This window comes from Monodelphis domestica, chromosome 8 (assembly GCF_027887165.1).
Source record: "Monodelphis domestica isolate mMonDom1 chromosome 8, mMonDom1.pri, whole genome shotgun sequence".
Classification (NCBI taxonomy): Eukaryota; Metazoa; Chordata; class Mammalia; order Didelphimorphia; family Didelphidae; genus Monodelphis; species Monodelphis domestica.
This window is the reverse complement of record NC_077234.1, coordinates 231,721,447-231,741,912: the sequence shown is the minus strand read 5'-3', so window position 1 is coordinate 231,741,912 and position 20,466 is coordinate 231,721,447. Positions and strand designations below refer to the sequence as shown.

At 35.2% G+C, this 20,466-nt stretch overlaps 1 protein-coding gene and 1 non-coding gene across 3 annotated transcripts in view; both read right to left on the bottom strand.

The window, feature by feature from the left end:
• Nucleotides 1–20,466, bottom strand: part of FRMPD4 (FERM and PDZ domain containing 4) — a 742,306-nt gene that overhangs the window by 578,369 nt on the left and 143,471 nt on the right. The gene's annotated exons all lie outside the window — the stretch shown is intronic.
• LOC130456050 (U6 spliceosomal RNA) lies at nt 1,361–1,464 on the bottom strand. Its single transcript, XR_008914325.1, has one exon. It is a non-coding gene; the product is annotated as a U6 spliceosomal RNA (small nuclear RNA).

Below are 20,466 nucleotides of genomic sequence, written 5' to 3'. Positions count from 1 at the left end.
TGCCAAAAAATGCCTTGTAGTATGCAATCAGAAATTAAGTAAAGAGTAAATGACTGACCCTATGTTGGCAGAAATTAGATGTAATTTGCTAAACCTTTTGCTATGTCTAGAACACCTTCTCTTTTTTTTTAAACCCTTCCCTTCCATCTTGGAGTCAATAATATGTATTGGCTCCAAGGCAGAAGAGTGGTAAAGGCTAGGCAATGGGTGTCAAGTGACTTGTCCAGGGTCACACAGCTGGGAAGTGTCTGAGGCCAGATTTGAACCTAGGACCTCCCATCTCTAGGCCTGGCTCTCAATCCACTGAGCTATCCAGCTGCCCCCAACACCTTCTCTTTATCTACACATGGTGAAGACTCTAAACTCAAATGATGCTTCTAGAAACTTCATTTTACCACAAATATTTAACTGGAACTTTAATTTCATGGTTGTAGACACGACTTTCAGTGATACAGTTTAGAATATGTTCAATTTTGTCTCTTGCCAATGACTTCCCAAACATTCACCATGAGATTCACCCAACATGTTGAGGGCTTTTTTTCATTTTTCTTGATAATGGGGGGTCAGGGGGCAGGGGGTAGTGAGGGAAGGAATAAGCATTTATATTGCATCTATTCTGTGCTAGGCACTTGACTAAGTGCTTTGCAAACATTTGATCCCCACAATAATCCTAAAAGGTAGGGTGCCATAATTATCCTCATGTTACAAGTAAGGAAACTGAGGTAAGCAGAGATTAAGTGACTTGCCCAGGTTCAAAGAGCCTGAAAGTGTCTGAGATGACTTTTGAACTCGGCTATTCCCAACTCCAGGTTTAGTACTCAATATATTGCATCAACAGTCTTCCTCTAAGAGAATATTATCAAGTGAGTATCAGTGGAACACATGGTCTCCATTAATTTTCCCTTATTTTTGCTGCCCAGTGACTAGGCCTATCTTCTTTATCTGTCACTCACTTCTTTGATGACGTCCTTCTCTTCATTATTCAGAGGAAAGAACATTGGTTCTACAGTAAGAGGATCTAAATTCAAATCTCACTTATATTTACTACTTGGTAGTTGTTGGCCAGTTACTTAATTCTTTTCAAGTCTCATCCTCATTTATAAAATGGACTGAGGTCTCTTACAGCTTTAGGTCTATGACCCTATGAATTCTCCCAAATTCCTGGTTGTTATGTGTCACAGACTGTTCCCCCACATCCACTGTATTATCTTATAGGTCATACTCATTTTTTATTATTTTAATTCTCCCCTGATTCTGCCATCTGGAAATTATCTTTCCTTTCTCTAACCTTATGCATAACTTTGCACCTCTCATATTTTTCATGTTCTTTTTCAATCACTTTTATTTACCCATTTTTTAAAAAAATATGGAACATTTCATAAATTTCCATACAATCCTTGTGCAGGTGATCTGCTGATCTCTGTTTCATTCCAGTTTTAGTATAGATGCTGCTGAAATGAGCACCATCCAGTCATTGATTTTCTTTATTTTTTTAAACTCTTAACTTCTCTTTTAGAATTGATACTAAGTATTGGTTTTGAGGGAGAAGAGTAGCAACTGCTAGGCAAATGGGATTAAGTAACTTGTATGAGGGTCACCCAGAAAATATCTGAGGTCACATTTGAACCCAGAACTTTCCATCTGTGGGCCTATCCCTCTATCCAATGAGCCACCTATCTGCTTCCATGCATTTTTTTTTTACAATAAGCACTTATTAAAGAACTACTCTATAACAAGGTACTATGACAGTCACTTGGAATACAATGACAAAATGAAAAACAATCCTTGCCCAAATGGAGCTGAAATTCTAAAGGTAAATAGCATTTAATGTTCAGATGTTGTGACCCATTTGGGGTTTTCTTGGTAAAAATACTAGAGTGGCTTGCCATTTCCCTCTTCAGCTCATTTTACAGATGAGGAAACTGAGAAAAGCAGGGTTTTCCAGGGTAAAGTATAAGCATTTGCGGCCAGATTTTAACTCAGGAAGATGTTTCTCACTGTCTGGTACCCTATCCACTATGCCATAAAACTGCCCATAAGACTTTTTAACAGAAACATAATTTGCAATAGAATTTGAGAAGATAGTGATAGACTAATTATGAGCATTCCAAAAGAGATTGAGCCTTCAATGAAATCATATTTAAATCTGATTTTATTGTATAAAAATATTTTAGAATTATATTCAAGTAGTTTCTGTATTTGCTTTGGCAGGCGTATTCCAATATAGTTTATTCTGTCTATGGTTATTTTAAATATATTATCTCTTACTGTCACTTTTCACAAAACTTTGTTGGTCATATGTATGAATGCTGATGATTTGTGTGGAGTTATTATGTATCCTACTACTTTGCTAAAATTAATGATAATTATGACTTTTTTAGTTGAATCTGTAGTGTTTTTCCATATGTATCATCATATCATCTGTAAAAGAATATAATTTTATTTTTCCTTTGACCATTCTTATTCCTTCAAATTCTTTTTAATTGGAGAAATACTGTTCATTCGTGGGTGGGCAGAGCCAATAAAATTAAAATGACAATCCTACCTAAAAGAATATACTTGTCAATATGCCATCCCAATTAAATTATCAAATGATTATTTTATTGAACTACAAAAAATAATAAAAATTCATTTGGGAAAAAAAGGAAAGGTCAAGATATCAAAGGAAATAATTAAAAATATAAAGAAAGTATGTCTAGCAAACCAGACTTTCAGATATATTACAAAGAAGCAATTATCAAAACTATCTACTATTGGTTAGGACATAGAAAAGCAGACCAGTGGAATAGAACACATATAGAGCAAACACTTTTAAAAGATTATAGGAACTTCCTGGCTAAGATGGCCACAGAGTAGAAGCAAAGATTTTCTTCTCCTTACCACTGGCCACTATAAAGTACCTCAAAAGGACAAAAAACAAAAGTATATGAGCAAATGGATTCTACCATAGGGTGCAGCCTTGAAGGTAGGCAGGGTTGGGATATTTCCACACTATAAGAGGGTAAAATTGCTCCTCCTAAAGTGCAGCCTGATCACCCCCCCCCCCCACTTAACCTATGCCATCAGAGTCAGAGCTAGTGTGAGGCAATCTCTAGGGTCTAAGAGACTGGCTAAGGGTACCACAGACTTACTCCTGAGAGCAGAGAAACTCGGGACCCCAGGAGGCTTAGGAATGTGGAGCTTGGGCACAGAGATAGACAGAGAGGAGATGCCCACAGCAAATGCTGCAGTGACTAAGAAAGAGCTTCAGGGAAAAAACTGCTCAGTGGCTTGATACAGAAAGAGCTGTCTACCCTCTTCACTCAGACTTCTGGCTGGAAAGGGAAGAAAAAACTAACCCAACGATGGCCAACAGCACCCAAGAATTATAATCTACAACTACCACCAAGAACAAAAAAAGACTCTGACCCTGGATAACTTCTATGATGAAAAACATCAGACTACAGAGGAGACAACAGAGGAAAACAGATAAGCAAACACATCCAAACCTTCCCCCCAAAATAGAAATTGGTCACAAGTTCTTGATGAATTCAAATTTAAGTTCAAGAACCAAGTAAGAAAGATAGAAGAAACTAGGCAAGAAAATTGGAAAATAATTCAAAATGAAAATACCAGCTTAAAAGACAGGATCTCCAACTTGGAAAAAGAAGCCCAGAAATCAAATAAAATGATAAGCAAATTGGATACCAGAATTGACCTGCTTGAAGCCATGAAAGGCAGGCTAGACCAAGCTTTAATGGAAAATCAAAAGATCTTAGCTGAATACCAGTCTTTAAAGACTAGAATTGAGCAAGTAGATGATGATGATCTCACAAGGCAGAAAGAATTAATAAAACAAAGTCAAAAGAATGATAAAATGGGAAGGAAAGATGAAATATCTCATTGAGAAGAGGACTGACCTGGAAAACAGATCCAAGAGAGACAATTTGGGAATCATAGGTCTAATTTAAAATAGAAAAAAAAAACAGAAGCCTTGGCATCATATTACAAGAAAACTGCCCTGACATTCTTGAACAAGAGGGCAAAATAGAAATGGAAAAAGTCCATATATCACCCTCTACATAAAATTGTAAAAAGACAACCCCCAGGAATGTAATTGCCAAAGTCAAGAGCTTCCAATCTAAGGAGAATATATTATAAGAAGCCAGAAAGAGAAAAATTCAGATATCAAAGAGCACCAATCAGTATTATGTAGCATCTGGCAGCCTCCACACTAAAGGACCACAAGGCTTGGAATATGATATTCAGAAAGGCAAGAGAATTGGATCTATAACCAATGATCACCTACCTATCAAAACTGACTCTATGCTTCCAGGAGAAAGTATGGGCATTTAACAAAATAGAAGATTTCCAAGTATTTGTAAAGAAAAAACCTGAACTAAACAGAAAATTTGGTGTCCAAATACAAAATTCAAGAGAAACATAACAAGGTAAACAAGAAAGAGGGGCAAAAATTTAAGGGCTTCAGTAAGGCCAAATTGTTTATATTCCTATATGGAAAAATGATATTAGTAAATCTCAAAAACTGCATTCATTATCATAGTAGTTAGAAGAAGTATTTATAGGTAGAGGTTGGTGTACTAAGTGGCTTAAGATGATATGTAAAAAAAAAAAAAAGAAAAAGGGGGGAGAATAGAAGACAGCTCGAAGAAAAACTTGAAGGAAAAAGAAAAGTGGAAAATGTATACCACATTAGAGAGGCACATGGAAGGGAGAGAGGAAGAATACTATTATAAGAAGGGGAGAAGAGAGTGCTAATAGATAATACTCAAACCTTACTCTAAGAAGAATCAGTTCTGAGAGGGAAGGGCATCTAGATCCATTTGGGGTATCTAATTCTATCTTGCCCTGCAGGCAAAGTGAGAAGGGAAAAACTAAGGTGAAGGGGATTGGGATAGAGAGTACAAAAGAGAGAGAAAGAGAGGGGGGATTTTGATTACATTAAATTAAAATTTTTTTTACCCCCAAAACTCCCAAGGTAACCAAAATTAGAAGGGAAGCAACAAATTGGGGAAAAGACTTTATAACAAAAACCTCTGGCAAAGGTCTAATTACTCAAATTTATAAGGAGCTCAATCAATTGTACAAAAAAATCAAGCCATTCTCCAATTGATAAACAGTCAGTTTTCAGATAAAGAAATCAAAACTATCAATAAGCACATGAAAAAGTGTTCTAAATCTCTTATAATTAGAAAAATGCAAATCAACACACTTCTGAGGTACCACCTCACAAATAGCAGATTGGTTAATATGACAGCAAAGGAAAGTAAATTTTGGAGGGGATGGGGCAAAATTGGGATGTTAATGTTTTGCTGGTAGAGTTGTGAATTGATTCAGCCATTCTGGATGGCAATTTCAAACTATGGTCAAAGGGCTTTAAAAGATTCCTTTGATCCAGTTATACCACTGCTAAGTTTGTACCCCACAGAGATAATAGGGAAAGTATATATGTATAGAAATATTTATAGCCTCTCTCTTTGTGGTAGCAAAAAAAATGGAAAATGAGGAGATGCCCTTCAATTAGGGAATGGCTGAAAAAGTTGTGGTATCTGTTGGTGATGGAATACTATTGTGCTAAAAGGAATAATGAGCTGGGGGGAACTCCATGTGAACTGGAACTACCTCCAGGGATTGATGCAGAGTGAAAGGAGCAGAACCAGGAGAATATTGTACACAAAGACTGATACACTGTGGCACAATCAAGTGTAATGGACTTATATACTAGGAGCAGTGCAATGATCCAGGACAATTCTGAGGGACTTATGAGAAAGAAAGCTATCTATATCCAGAGAAAGAATTGTGGGAGTAGAAACAGAGAAAAATAACTGCTTGATCACATGATTTTATGGGAATTGGGGATATAGATTCTAAAAGATTACCCTATTGCAAATGTTAATAATATGGAAATAGGTTTTGATCAATGGCACATGTAAAACCCAGTAGAATTGCCCATTGACTATGGGAGGAGGGATGGGATGAGTGGAGGATAAGAGCATGAATCATGGAACCATGGAAAATTATTATAAATTAATTAAATAAATAAACTTAAAAAAAGATTATAGTAATGTTGTGTTTGACAAAAGTAAAGATCCAAGTTTTAGAGATAAGAATTCATTATTTGGTAAACAACAACTTAAACTATTTACCAAGATAAGACCAAAATGGATACATGACTTAGGTATAAAGGGAAATAGCATAAGCAAATAAGAACAAGAATACATTACATATCATATTCATGAATAGGGGAAGAATTTATGAATAAGCAATAGAAAGCATTATAAGAATATATAAAATGGAAAATCTGAATATGTTAAATTTTAAAAGGTTTTATATAAATAAAATGAATTTGGCCATTAGAAGGAAAACAGTAAATTAAGGATAAATTCATAGTTTCTAAGACAGAGGTCTCATATCTAAGAAATTCACCAAATTCATGAGAATATAAGAGATTTCCCGATGGATATATGGTCAAAATGCATAAGCAAATAATTTTTGCATGAAGTAATCAAAGTTATATATAACTTTATGTACAAAACTCTAAATCATTATTGATTAGAGAAATAAGGAACAAAACAACTCCGAGATATCAATTCATACCTATCAGATAGGCCAAAATGAGAAAAGGGCAAAGTGGCGAATACTGGAAGGGATGTGAAAAAATGGGGACACTGCTACATTGTTAGTGGAACTGTGATCTGATTCAACAATTTTGGAAAGCAATCTGGAAGTATGCTGAAAAAGTTTTAAAACAGAGTATAGCTTTTGACCCAGCAATGCCAGTATTAAGTTTTTTTTAAAGGTAATCAGGTTAAAAAGAAAAGAACCTATATGTTCTACTCTAGTAACTCTCTTTGTGGTGACAAAGAACTGGAAATTGAAGGGATGTCCACCAATTTGAGAATGGTTAAACAAATTGTTGCATAGGATTGCAATGGAATACTACTGCTTCATAAAGTAATAATAAACAGGTTAATTCTTAAAAATATGGAAAAATCTATGAGAAGTTGAGAAGAGTGAAGTGAGTAGAACCAAGAGAACAATATAAATAGCAACAGAAATATTATTTGAAAAATGACTTGTGCATGTCTACCTCCTGGGAAAGAACCAATAAACAAGACACAATTTTATACATATATATGTATATGCCTATATATTTTTTTCAAATGATGACTTTTCTCATGGTAGGAGGTTAAAGAGGCAGGGAGTTCACCAATAACAAACAAATAAATTTAGATAAAGAAAAGAGAGAAATTATGGATTATAAGAGACAGAAAATGAGGGATGTGTTTCAAGAACATGGGACTACTTGCGCAAAAGCAAGAAAGCAGGAGATAGATTTCTGAATTGCCAGAACAGTATGGTTGAAATATAGAATCCATGAAGGCGAGTAGTAGAAATTAAGTCCCCCAAAATGTAGGATCATAAGTTTAGACCCAAAAAAGGACCTTAGAAAATATCAAATCAAACCCCCCTACTTAGTATTTGGGGAAATTGAAGTATAGAGAATTTGTAACCTGCCTAAGCTCATAAAACTTACAAATGGCTGATGGAGGGTTTGAAGTAGGTCCTCTAGATTCCATGGTCAGAACATCATGAAGCCTATAGTTAAGATAATGTGTCAAAGTTTTCAAATGACAAGCTGATTATATTTGTCCAAGAAATACGTGTGAGCCACTGAAGATTCAGCCAGCCACAACCCTTTTTGTCTCAATTTCCTCATCTGTAAAATAAACTAGAGAAGGAAATTTCAAACTACTGAAGTATCTTTGCCAAGAAAACCTCAAATGAGGTAATTTGGACATGACTTAAAAATTACTAAACAATTCAGAGTTGGGATATGAGTGATTCAATGAAAAAATATAATTTTCATCAGTCCAGAGTCAAAGTGCTTTCCTCAAAGATTTGTAAAGTTTGTGATGATTAAAAAACTATAGCATTTAAAAGGTGACTGGTGGAAAGATGATTTCATAATATTATCTACCATAGATAGGCTGGACAAAAGACAAACCATTTAGCAGGAGTAAGTACGAAGTCATTCTCAGGATGTAGTGTATTTTCTTGTTTGTATTTTTTGCAGTTAGAATGGTTTATAGCCCATTTGTAATTCTGAAAAGCACTTTGAGATCTGCAATATCACTATATAAATCAATTATTTTAATGTAAACCTCAGTGACATCTTAATGATAGAAATAGATAAACAGAAGGGGGTAGAAGTTTTAATACATTCTATTACCATTTGTTAGGCACTGGCAATGTGTCAGGTATAATACAGAAGAAAAATAACGATCACCTAATTTCATCCACAACTGATTTCACAAACAAATTTATATTATTACAAGGACATGCTATGAAGTTGCTTAATTTTTTCACTAGATGAATCTCTCTAAAGCTATAAGACAATAGATTGCCTCATGAAAATAGGCTAAGGAATTGTTTTCTTCTCTTATTGTTCAATTAGCTTATCAGTTTTAGTCCTTGTTCAGGCCATATTCCATCATGCATCAAGGACTGATGAGATGCTTCCTCAAGTGTGTCAGCAATAGCAAAATATCAAACAACTGCCTTTCAATTACATGAGTTTACGCATTGAAATGTGCATTAAAGTACCTGTCCCATTCACCTGCAAACTTTCTCTGAATTGTTCTTAAATTCTAAAAATTCTATAACCACCATATACCACAGTTGGTTTAACCATTCCTCAATTACTGGACATTTCCTCAATTTCTAATTCTTTGCCACCACAAAGGGTTGCTGTAAATGTTTTTGTGCAAGTAAGTCCTTTCTCCCTTTTTTAAAATTCGCCCTGGGGGAAGGGGGGGGGGAGCTGGGTTGCTCAGTGGACTGAGAGCCAGGCCTAGAGATGGGAGGTCCTGGGTTCAAATCTGAACTCAGACACTTCCCAGCTGTGTGACCCTGGCTTGATCCCCATTGCCTAGCCCTTACCACCCTTCTGCCTTGGAGCCAATACATGGTATTGACTCCAAGACGGAAGGTGAGGGTTTTTATTTAAAAAAGTCCCTTTGGTCTATATTCCTACTTGTGATATTTCAGGATCAAAAGTATACACAGTTTTCTAGCCTTTTGGGCACATAAACATAATAATCTTATGTAATAAACATCTTACATAACAATATCATATAATAATAAAATAATAACTTTGCCAACGTGTAAAGATCATATGAGATTTTATATATACTATGTATTATATACTGTGCAAACTTAAACTGATATGTGTATGGGATATTCCATGGCTAATAATTTCTCCTGAAACCACATTGAAGCATGGAAGTGACTGGATGATTGAAGGCCACACGAGCAATGCACCTTGTTTCACTTACATGCTTGTAGGCACAGCACAGTCCCTGGAACAAGAAGGTGCTTAACAAATGTTCAGTGACTGGTTGAAGTATTTCTAAATTAAAAGCTAGAAAGATTATGTTTCTTAGAAACCTTGTCTGTGGTTTAAATATGATCCTAACTAAAAGGTCATAGCTGAGATGATGGTCATTTTTCCTCTCACAGGGAACTTACAAAGGTTATCTATTAAAGGGTGGATAGAGGAATCTAGTCTGCAAGAATAGAGGCAAAGTCTTCATTAATGAAAAGAATGATCTTTGGAGTGCGTGGGGATTTGGGGACCATCTAGTCTAAGTCCCTCATCATTTTGTTCTTATTCAAATATTTTTAGTCATGTTCAACACATCATGATTCCATTTGGAGCTTTCTTGACAGAAATACTGGAATGATTTGCCATTTCCTTCTCCAGCTCATTTACAGATGAGGAAACTAAGGCCAACAAAGTTAAGTTCTTTGCCCAGGGTTACACAGCTAGTGTCTGAGATCAGATTTGGTCTCATGAAGAAGAGTCTTTTGGCCTTCAAGCACAGCACTCCATCCACTCTGCCATCATCTTTTTTTCTTAGGGCACAGTGGGTAAGACAACCAGTACCAGGAAGGTTTCCACTTTTGTTGTATGGTTTGAGAATGGAAATATTATTGCTAATACATTTATTATCAGTATATTGAAAAAATAGCACTGTGAAATATTACCCAACTGTAATTACCTGCTTTTGCTTTCAAAGATGAATTAGGTTATTCTGAACACCTTTGCTTCCTGAATACAACAATTTTGACCTAGTGTGCCTTGTTAGTGGGAATAATGATGCAAACACATTGCTTTGTTGAAGTCTTTTCCTTTTATTTCACCTGAGTACCTTACTTGATAAGAACTATAATATAAATGATAGTCTCATAGAGTCCTTTTGTCATTATCCTACACCTCATTATAACTACATTTTACAGAGGGCAGAAACAATCTTTATAGTGGGATTGCATTTCAAGTATGCTTTTATGAAAAATAAACCCAATAAAATTCATAAGGGGGAGGCTGGGGATGGCAGAGAATCAGGGAAAAGAAGTCACAGATGGGTAACTAAATTTCCTAAAGGGCTAGAATAGCAAAGGTTCCACCTGATATTCTGGGATGATACCCAGTTTCCATTTACACTCCTTCAAATAATTATTCTCTGAATGGTTTGTGACACAAATCTCGAAAAATGAGTCAAGACATAACACTATGGAAATGCTCCCAATTTTCCCCACCCTGATTCCATCAAATGCCAGGACCAAAATACACATTGAGTACATTTTTATTCATTTCTATAGTTTTCACTGCCACATTAAAAATGTATTTCAAGTTGTCAAGAACCTACACACACTTTGAGTCAAAGAGTGCTACAAAATATTACTACCATAAAATTTTAAAAGCATCTTTCCTTATGGGTTAATTCTGGCTTCAGCAATTTTGCCACCAAAATTATAGCTCTCAGAATGCCAGTTCCCTGAAACAGAATGCTAGAATTTTATAGCTGAAAGGGATTTTAGAGACCATCTAATCCAACCATTCAACAAGTATTTAGACCCTACAATAAGCCAGGAACTTGAACAAAATTGAAGTGATTTGAAATGAAATAGCCTCTACCCTCAAGGAGTATACAATCTATAGGGAGGATATTATAGATAATACAAGATAAATACAAATTAGTTTTAGAGAGTAACATTCATAACTAGGAGAATCAGGAAAAAACATCTGGTATTAGGTGATATGAACTGAGACTGAGGCAGAAAGATTAAATGACTTGCCCAGGGTCATAGCAAGTGCCTATCTGAGCAAGTAAATATCACATTTGAACTCAGTAATCCTTGACTTCAGATATAGTCCTCTATTCATTGTACCACCTAGTTATGTCTCATAGGGGAGGAATGGTAATCAAGCCCCTATTCAAAGAATTCCAAATTGACTAGCTTTCCTCCAGGGTAGTCTATTCAACTTTTGAATAACTCTAATGATTAGGAATTTCCCCCCTAATATCAAGATTAAATTTAGTTCTGCAACTTATATCTATTACTTCTTGTTCAATCTCTTCAAGGAAAAAGAGGACAATTTCAATTAATTCCCCTCCCAAATGAAAGCCCTTCAAATGTTTGATGACAGTGATCAAGTTCCCCATGTGTCCCCTCTTTTAGAAGATCAGCATCTATAGCTCTTTCACTGGCTCCTAAATTCCTTAACCTCACTTTACTCATCTATAAAATGAGTGTTGTAGTATTGACCTCTAATGTCCTTTTCTAATCTACTTCTGCTATAGCCACATTGCCTGGATTACCTGCATGGGGTCAATCTGTTGGACTCAATTTCTATTCCTATGGACTCTTCCTATTAGGTAATGTTCTTTCATTTCTTAAGGTTGGCTCATATTTCATTTTCTCTAGGAAAGCTTTGGATTCCACATCCATTCAATCACTCCTCCATGCTGAAATTACTTAGTATTTTGTTTACTCTAAGTTGTAAATGTCAATATGTAGTTTTTGAAGTGGCCTTTAGTATTCAGTCATGTCCACCCAAATATATTACACTATTCCAATATTTAGAGGGGGGCAATAATGCATTTTGCAAACGACAATGTACTATGTAGGGAGTTATTGTTCTTCACAATCTACTGAGGGTATTATAAATACAACAGATGCTCAATCACCTTTTGAGCTAACTCTACCTAGCCATAACTTAATATATACAGCCATACATTATAGCAAAATATAATTTTTATACAATATAAAAATATGTTCTAAACAATAGGGTTATTTTTCAACAAAAATACTGATCTCAGAATTGAGTAATTTATGTAATATTTTGTGCTATTAATAAGTGTTTGTTCATTTCTGACTGTTAAAATGGCATTTTCCTACTTAATTGATATCTGCTATACTCATTAGGAAATGTTAGTATATCATAATTGTATTTGTTGAGCCTGGCAATGACAAATTATACTTGTTTTATACCCTTTCCTCCACAAGTTAAATGTTAGATCTCTCTCTCACTCTCTCTCTGTCTGTTTCTCTTTTTCAAGCAACCTTAATTACAATGCACATTTTTTCCATTTCATATATGTTATCCTAAAACCAGTGGGATTCCTTTGAATAAATTTTAGGAAAAGCAGAAAGTCCCAGTCACTTCGAGGGAGTCTATTAGTAATTTTCAACTATCAAGAACAGTAAAGTCCCCATGACACATTTTTATTCAGTCTCACTGCTGGGATGAAATATTGCCATCTGTCTTTAGACATATAACAGCTATCTCCTTCAGAAAATGATGGCTGATTTTCTTCATTTAGAGTATTTTGAGAAATATGCTTAGATCACAACAGGGAAGATTAAGTTTAAAATTTAAGAAAGGACTTCCAGTTCATGAAACCATGAAAATGGTTAAACATTGAAGAGGTTATGGGAGAAATTGACCAATCCTTCTCCACAAGGTATTAAAATATAAGGTGATGAAAGCAAGCAAAGGTTGGCTTAAATAATGCGTTGGGCTGAGCAAGTCTGAAAGTCACAGTCTGAAAGAACCATGTGTTGCTGATGTATAAGCAAATAAATACTTTTGAGCAACAACTATGGTCAATGGGTAGGAACTATTGAGCAGATAAGCTATGGCCTCACCTTCTAGGAGACTATTGAGAATGTATGCCATCAGGGGATCAAAGCCCTTGCTATTAATCTAGACATTAGCTGCATCCTAGTATTGCTGCAAGAATTCTTCAAGAATGACTCAGAAAGACCCCAGCTTTGGGGACAAAAATCCATTATTTGACAAAAACTGCTGGGAAAACTGGAAGACAGTGTGGGAGAGACTAGGTTTGAATCAATACCTCACACCCTACACCAAGATAAACTCAGAATGGGTGAATGATCTGAACATAAAGAAGGAAACTATAAGTAAATTAGGTGAACACAGAATAGTATATATGTCAGACCTGTCATAAGGGAAATATTTTAAAACCAAGCAAGACTTAGAAAGAGTCACAAAATGTAAAATAAAAAACTTTGATTACCTCAAATTAAAAAGGTTTTGTACAAATAAAACTAATGTAACCAAAATCAGAAGGGAAGCAACAAATTGGTTAACAATCTTCATAAAATCCTCTGACAAAGGTCTAATTACTCAAATTTATAAAGAGCTAAATCAATTGTACAAAAAATCAAGCCATTCTCCAATTGATAAATGGGCAAGGGACATGAATAGGCAATTTTCAGCCAAAGAAATCAAAACTATTAACAAGCACATGAAGAAGTGTTCTAAATCTCTTATAATCAGAGAGATGCAAATCAAAACAACTCTGAGGTATCACCTCCCACCTAGCAGATTGGCTAACATGACAGCAAAGGAAAGTAATGAATGTTGGAGGGGATGTGGCAAAGTCGGGACATTAATGCATTGCTGGTGGAGTTGTGAATTGATCCAACCATTCTGGAGGGCAATCTGGAACCATATATGCCCAAAGGGCGATAAAAGACTATCTGCCCTTTGATCCAGCCATAGCACTGCTGGGTTTGTACCGCAAAGAGATAATAAGGAAAAAGACTTGTACAAGAATATTCATAGCTGCGCTCTTTTGTGGTGGCCAAAAATTGGAAAATGAGGGGTTGCGCTTCAATTGGGGAATGGCTGAGCAAAGTATGGCATATATTGGTGATGGAATACTATTGTGCTCAAAGGAATAATAAAGTGGAGGAATTCCATGGAGACTGGAACAACCTCCAGGAAGTGATGCAGAGCGAGAGGAGCAGAACCAGGAGAACATTGTACACAGAGACTGACACACTGTGGTACAATCGAACGTAATGGACTTCTCCATTAGTGGCAATGCAGTGATCCAGAACAGCCTGGAGGGATCATGTAGAAAAAACACTATCCACAAGCAGAGGACAAACTGTGGGAGTAAAACCACCAAGGAAAAGCAATTGCATGACTACAGGGGTTGAGGAGAGATTGATATGATCAATATATCATATTGATATATGAGGGTTGATATGATTGAGGAGAGACTCTAAATGAACACCCTAATGCAAATACCAACAACATGGAAATGGGTTCGAATCAAGGACACATGTGATACCTAGTGGAATCACGCATCAGCTATGGGATGGGTGGTTTGGAAGGGGGGGGGAGGAAAAGAAAATTATCTTTTTTTCCCCCAATGAATACTGTTTGAAAAAGAAAAAAAAATAGTCCTGTCTTTTGCCCTTTCAAATAAAAAAAAAGAAAATGACCAAATAAAATAATGTTTAAAAGGGGAGAAAAAAAGAGAATGACGCAGTATTCTCTTACAACAAGGACCAATATGGAAGTAAGCTCTGCATGACAATACATGTATAACCCAGATCAAATTGCCCTACCCATTGCTGGGAGGGGAAGGGGAGAAAGGGAGGGATGCAATTTGGATCTTATAAAATTTGGAAAATGTATGTTGAAAACTATTTTAAATGAATATCTTAAGTGAAATAACATTGAAGGTATACTTCTGGATAATATTCCTCTCATTTTGGTGTGTGTGTGTGTGTGTGTGTGTGTGTGTGTGTGAGGGAGAGGGGGAGGGGATGATTCCTTTACAGCATATCTGTGTGGTTTCTGAAAGATTTTACTCTTATGGATCTGCTTGTTTAAAACTGTAAAGAGCTAGGGAGAAATCTAAAGCATTTCCCGAAGTGGTCCTTCTACATGAGAGCTCAAAATATAAACCAGCTATATAGCTACATGCCACTTTCTTTCCTAGTTTATATATCAATTTCACAATTTTGAAGTCACACTTCATTTATAGCCTGAGAAAACAACCCAGCGAAGAGCAAAATGTGTTCCGAGGAGTTACTTAGTTGTACAGAAAAATTTAGTTCCATTTTTATCATGGGATTATTTATACAAAATTTGTACAAAAACTTTTCTTCAGTTTCATGTATTCAATTTTATGGTCTTCTCCATATTCTTTCACACAATGCTTTCTATCTCTTGTTTATTTGTAAATTCTTCTCCTGTCCATAAATATGAGAGGAAATGTGTTCCTTGTTCTAATTTGCATATAATATGTCCCTTTGTGCCCAGGTCTTGTATATATTTTGTTCTTAACTTGGTAAAAGTGCTGTAAGAAATTAGTCTCTATCAAGTTTCTGCCAGAGCTCTTTCCAGTTTTCCCAATATTTTTCCCAATAAAATTTCCCAATTATTCTAAAACTTGGAATATGGCTCATACTCCAATTCATAAATGGTTAAAAGACAAAGACAGTTTTTGGATGAAGAAATCAAAGTTATATTTAATTATATCAAAAATATTCTAAATTATTATTGACAGCAAAATACAAATCAATGCAACTTTGATCTTACACCTGTCATATAGGCTAAAATGATAAAAGGGTGAAATGACAAATGTTAAAGGTGATGTGAACAAATGAGGATTCTAGTATACTAGTACCCTGTTGGTAGAACTGTGAACTGACCCACCCATTTTAGAGAGCAATTTGGAATTATGCTTGAAGAGTTATTAAAAAAAAAAAACCTTTTGATTCTACAACACTATTATTTGGCTTGTTTCCCAAGGTGACCAGGGGAAAAGGGAAAGAGCTGATATGTTTTAAAATATCTATAGTCATTCTCTTAATGGTGACAAAGAATTGGAAAATGAAGAGTTTCCCTTCAGCTGGGGAATGACTAAACAAGTTGTGGCATATGATCTTGATGGAATATTACTGAGCCAGAAGAAATGACAAACAGGTTAATTTTGGAAAAAACATGGAAAGACCTATATAAAGTCATGAAGAGTGAAATGAGCAGAACCAAGAGAATAGTATATACAGCAAGAGAAATATTATTTGAAGAATGACTCGTGTATGTTCATATCCAGAGAAAGAACTGATAAATAGAAATAAGTAAAACATGGTTTTATATACACATTTCTTTTTGTCAGATGATGACTTCTATAATAGGGGAGGAAAATAGTGTGGGAGTTAATTGGGTATTTTAATATACCAAACAACATAATAAGCATTTTTAAAAAAGGAATCATAAGATTATAGACATAACTGGAAGGGATGTTGGAGGTTACTTATCCTATCCTATTTATTTTACAGATGAGGAAACTGAGGCCAGCAGTGAGACAGGTTTAGGATATGAATTTAGGTTCTCAGAATACTATAAGCAGAATCATGAATTCTTATCATTTTTGCCTTTGCCATCTTTTGAGATAGAGAAATTAAACAGATTAGATGACATCCTAATGAAATTTCTATCATATCAATCTCATTTTGAAACTTTTAAAAGTGTGATATTAATTCCTTGATGGGATTTTAAAAATATCATTAATTATGAAAAATCTTGGCTTTTTATCCAAAGGAATTATAAAATGCAGGGAAAATATTTGCCATAATAAAAATATACAAATGTGAAATAATAAAAGTCTTAATAGCTTATATTCATTACCTCATTTGATTCTCACACCTATCCTGTGAAGGAGTTTACAAGTATAACCATTTTTAAACAGGAGGAAATCAAAGCTATGATGTTCTAATTGAATTGCCTCAGGTTACACATCCAGCAATGTCCAGAGGTGGGATTTAAACCTAGGTCCTCAGACTACTATCATCAGGAGCTTGAAGTCTGATCATATTTGCCTTAGATATTGAAGTGGTTAAGTGGTTGAGTCTGGGCTTTTATCAGTCTTCTGACTCCATGTCCCATGTCATTTCGACTGATAAAGTTATCAGTACTTCATAGCTTGCTGTGTATGTGTAAGAGACTTGAACAAGATGGCGTTCCTGGCTGAGATCTAACTATTTCCTCTACTATCCTGTGAGTCTGAGATTTCTGTTTCTATTTGTTTACGAACATAATTTCCTCCATTCTCTAATTCCCAAGATAAAGTATATTGGAAGAGTCAAGTATTCCAATACTTGAATGTCATCGCTCCAATGAAGGGATTTCAAGGGAATAAATGCAAATAAGGGTCTTTTGAAGTCAACTGTTCCCCAAAGCATCAAAACATCACTTCTGGAAAAGTCAATAAGACTAGATAAAAGCAAGGGCCCTGAGGGCTCATTATATTTCCAATTGAATTCTGCAGTCTAGTCATGCAGAATATAACAATGCTGAAATACTTGTTTAAGGCTTTTTTGCTTGGGCATCTTTCTGCTCCCTTTGCATTTGGTATGATGAAAAGCCATCAGCTCTATTTGGAGGGCCAGGCTAAAAAGCATTACTTTTGGTGGTTAATTCAGTTAAAAGGCATTTAAACAGAATACATGGCATACAATGGAACTCCTTCACAACAGTGCCTAAAAACAAAAGTGTTCCAATTTGATTGGGGATATACCGAAGGTTAAAAGAAAAGGCAAAACTTCTATCTTGTTCTCCATGTTACTGAATAGGTAATGGAAAGAAAAATAATTAGAAAAGACTCAAACATCAGCAAAGCGGGGAAAGAAAAAAACTACTGAAGCATGACTACCTTCTGCTCTGGAAATCAAAGAAATAAGCAAATTGCATACCTAGAGTAACAACAAAATTGGGGAGGAAAAAGAGGAAAACCAGATTAAAAAAACAGAGGATGTATATGTAGGACATAAACCAGCCTCTATTTTCAATAGACAGATTGTCACCCAAGCAGGCAGATAATTGTGACTGCATGTTTGCAAGTAATGCCTATTTTGCCAAGAATTAGCAAAACAGAATGAATAGTAAGCATAAAATTATGACAGCCCAAAGAAGATGAAAATAACTTACATGTACTAATATAGTTGGCTGGTTGAAGGGACTAGTTGTAGCCCACTACTCTAGGCCAAACTAAGCATAGTAATAACAGTCCTTTCTTTCTCTATGGATATCCTTCCTGCCACCTTAGAGGTTGTCTGGTACTATATCCAGATCCAATATGGTGGTGCACATCAGTAGCTCTTGCTACTACAGAGATAGAAGCTGATGTATAACTAAAGCTAAGGATATCTGAGCTTAGTAAGACTAAAGTCAATCAGGTGTCTACACTAAATCAAATGGCAGATAGTGAGCTTCAGACTGCCTAAGGAGGAACTAACCAGTCCAGGTTAAAAAAAAAAACCCAAGAACTATCAAACTCAACTGAAGTAGAATATGCCTAATGGTGGCCACTCATTTTCAGCCTAAGCAAGATAGGGAGACACAGGCTTAAAAACAAACAACACCCTTCCAGAATATATATATATATATATGTGTGTGTGTGTGTGTGTGTGTGTATAAAATAAAAAAAGTATATCAATATCTAAGTCCTTCACACCCTTATCATCAAACAATTATATTCCTTCTACTATTGCCTAGATGTGGCTGATTGGGTATCAGGCCCTGTCCATGTCTAAACACAAAGAAGAAGTGTCAAGGGATTTAGGAGATTATTGTGACTCCATTCTAGCCCCAAATGAAATCCTCTATATTTTCTATTCTAGTAATTCTATTAAAACTTTCCATCTATGTTTATATATCAATTTCTTTATGAAGAGAATTAAAAGAGAAGGAAGTTAAAAGTTAGACACAAGGATAGCTTGCATTAATGTAGAAGTGGAAATGCAGAATTAAACCAACCAAACCAAGATCAAAAGTTCCATCTCTGATACTTGCCTCAAATGCAATGTCAAAAGATGTGCAAATATATATATATATATATATTTAAAGTCTTTGGATTTCTTACTGATCTCATATAGTTGAAACCAAACCTTTGTTGTATCTTCTGATCTTATTCTCAAATCTGTATATACTAACTAGGTAGTCTTAGTTTAGGGATTAGACAGTGAAGGTGGATATAGAGAACATGGTTTTAGACAAAAAAAAAAAACTTTTTAATTTCATTTATTATATCCCCTTCCATTGGATCACCTTTGTCTTCAAATGATGTTCCCATCATTAAGTCACCCTTTCTATTAACTTTTGTTCCCAGGCTGTCAGTCCTTTCTTCTGTTCTTTGGTGGTAACTTTTCTGGCCTCCGTTCTCAAATATGGAACAAATCAATGAATATTCCGATCCATAATCTATTATTTTTCATAGTAAGATATAGTAAATACAGTACTTAAGATTCAGGTTTGTATTGAACAAAACCAAAAGAGTGTGTCAATTTTGCAGATGGTTCACTAGATTTTATGAGATAAGATTCTGAGACAGACACTATAAACTGGTCTTTAATCTACTTGAATCACAAAAGAAATTATGAAGTATAAAAATGGTACATTTTTTGGTAATGGATTGGTTGATAAATGGACTGCTTATAAAACCTTTAAAGAATAAATATTCCCTAATGCTACTATCCAGTTTGGTGGTATAGTGGATAGAATTCAAAGCCTGGAATCAGAAAGACCCAAGTTCAAATCTAGCTTCAGACACTTGGTTGTATGACCTTTCACAAATTACTTAAACCTGTCTGTCTCAGTTGCCTTATCTATAAAATGAGCTGGAGAAGGAAATGGTAAACCATTCCAATATTTTTACCATAAGGGCTCATGAAAAGTCAGATACAGTTGAAAACTACTAAGCAGCAACTACTTATCTCTACTACCGGAAAGAAAGCAAAATGAAGTTCAACAAAGTATCCAGGTATTCACCTGTTCATCCAGGTGTTTGCTATATACACGTATAAATTAAACTAGAAAGCAATGGATAGATATGACTATATTAAATACATATAAATCTATCTAAAGATGATAATTCTGATTAGATCCTGACTTCACTGGCAACTCTGAGACCAACTGAAATGAATTACTTCAGGATCCCACCACCCTCACTTCCACAGAGCTTCTCACTCTTCATTCTACTTCATTTGGTCTCTAAAAAAGGCATGGCTTTTCCCTTGTAAGGATAATACTTCTACCTGTGGTCCTGATTCTATCCCCTCCTAATTCCTTAAGTACATTTATCTAGTATTACCTCTTTCTCATGTCTCTCAGTTTCTCCCTTCATACCAGATCATCTCTACCAATTTCATCTACCATCAAACATGGCCATTGTTTTCTCAATTAAAAAAAAAGTCCTTCCCTTAAATCTGTTATATCAAAGAAATACTATCTATTCTCTCTTTTCACCTTCATTGTCAAATTTCTTGAAGAAGACCGGTATAAGAAAATATTGC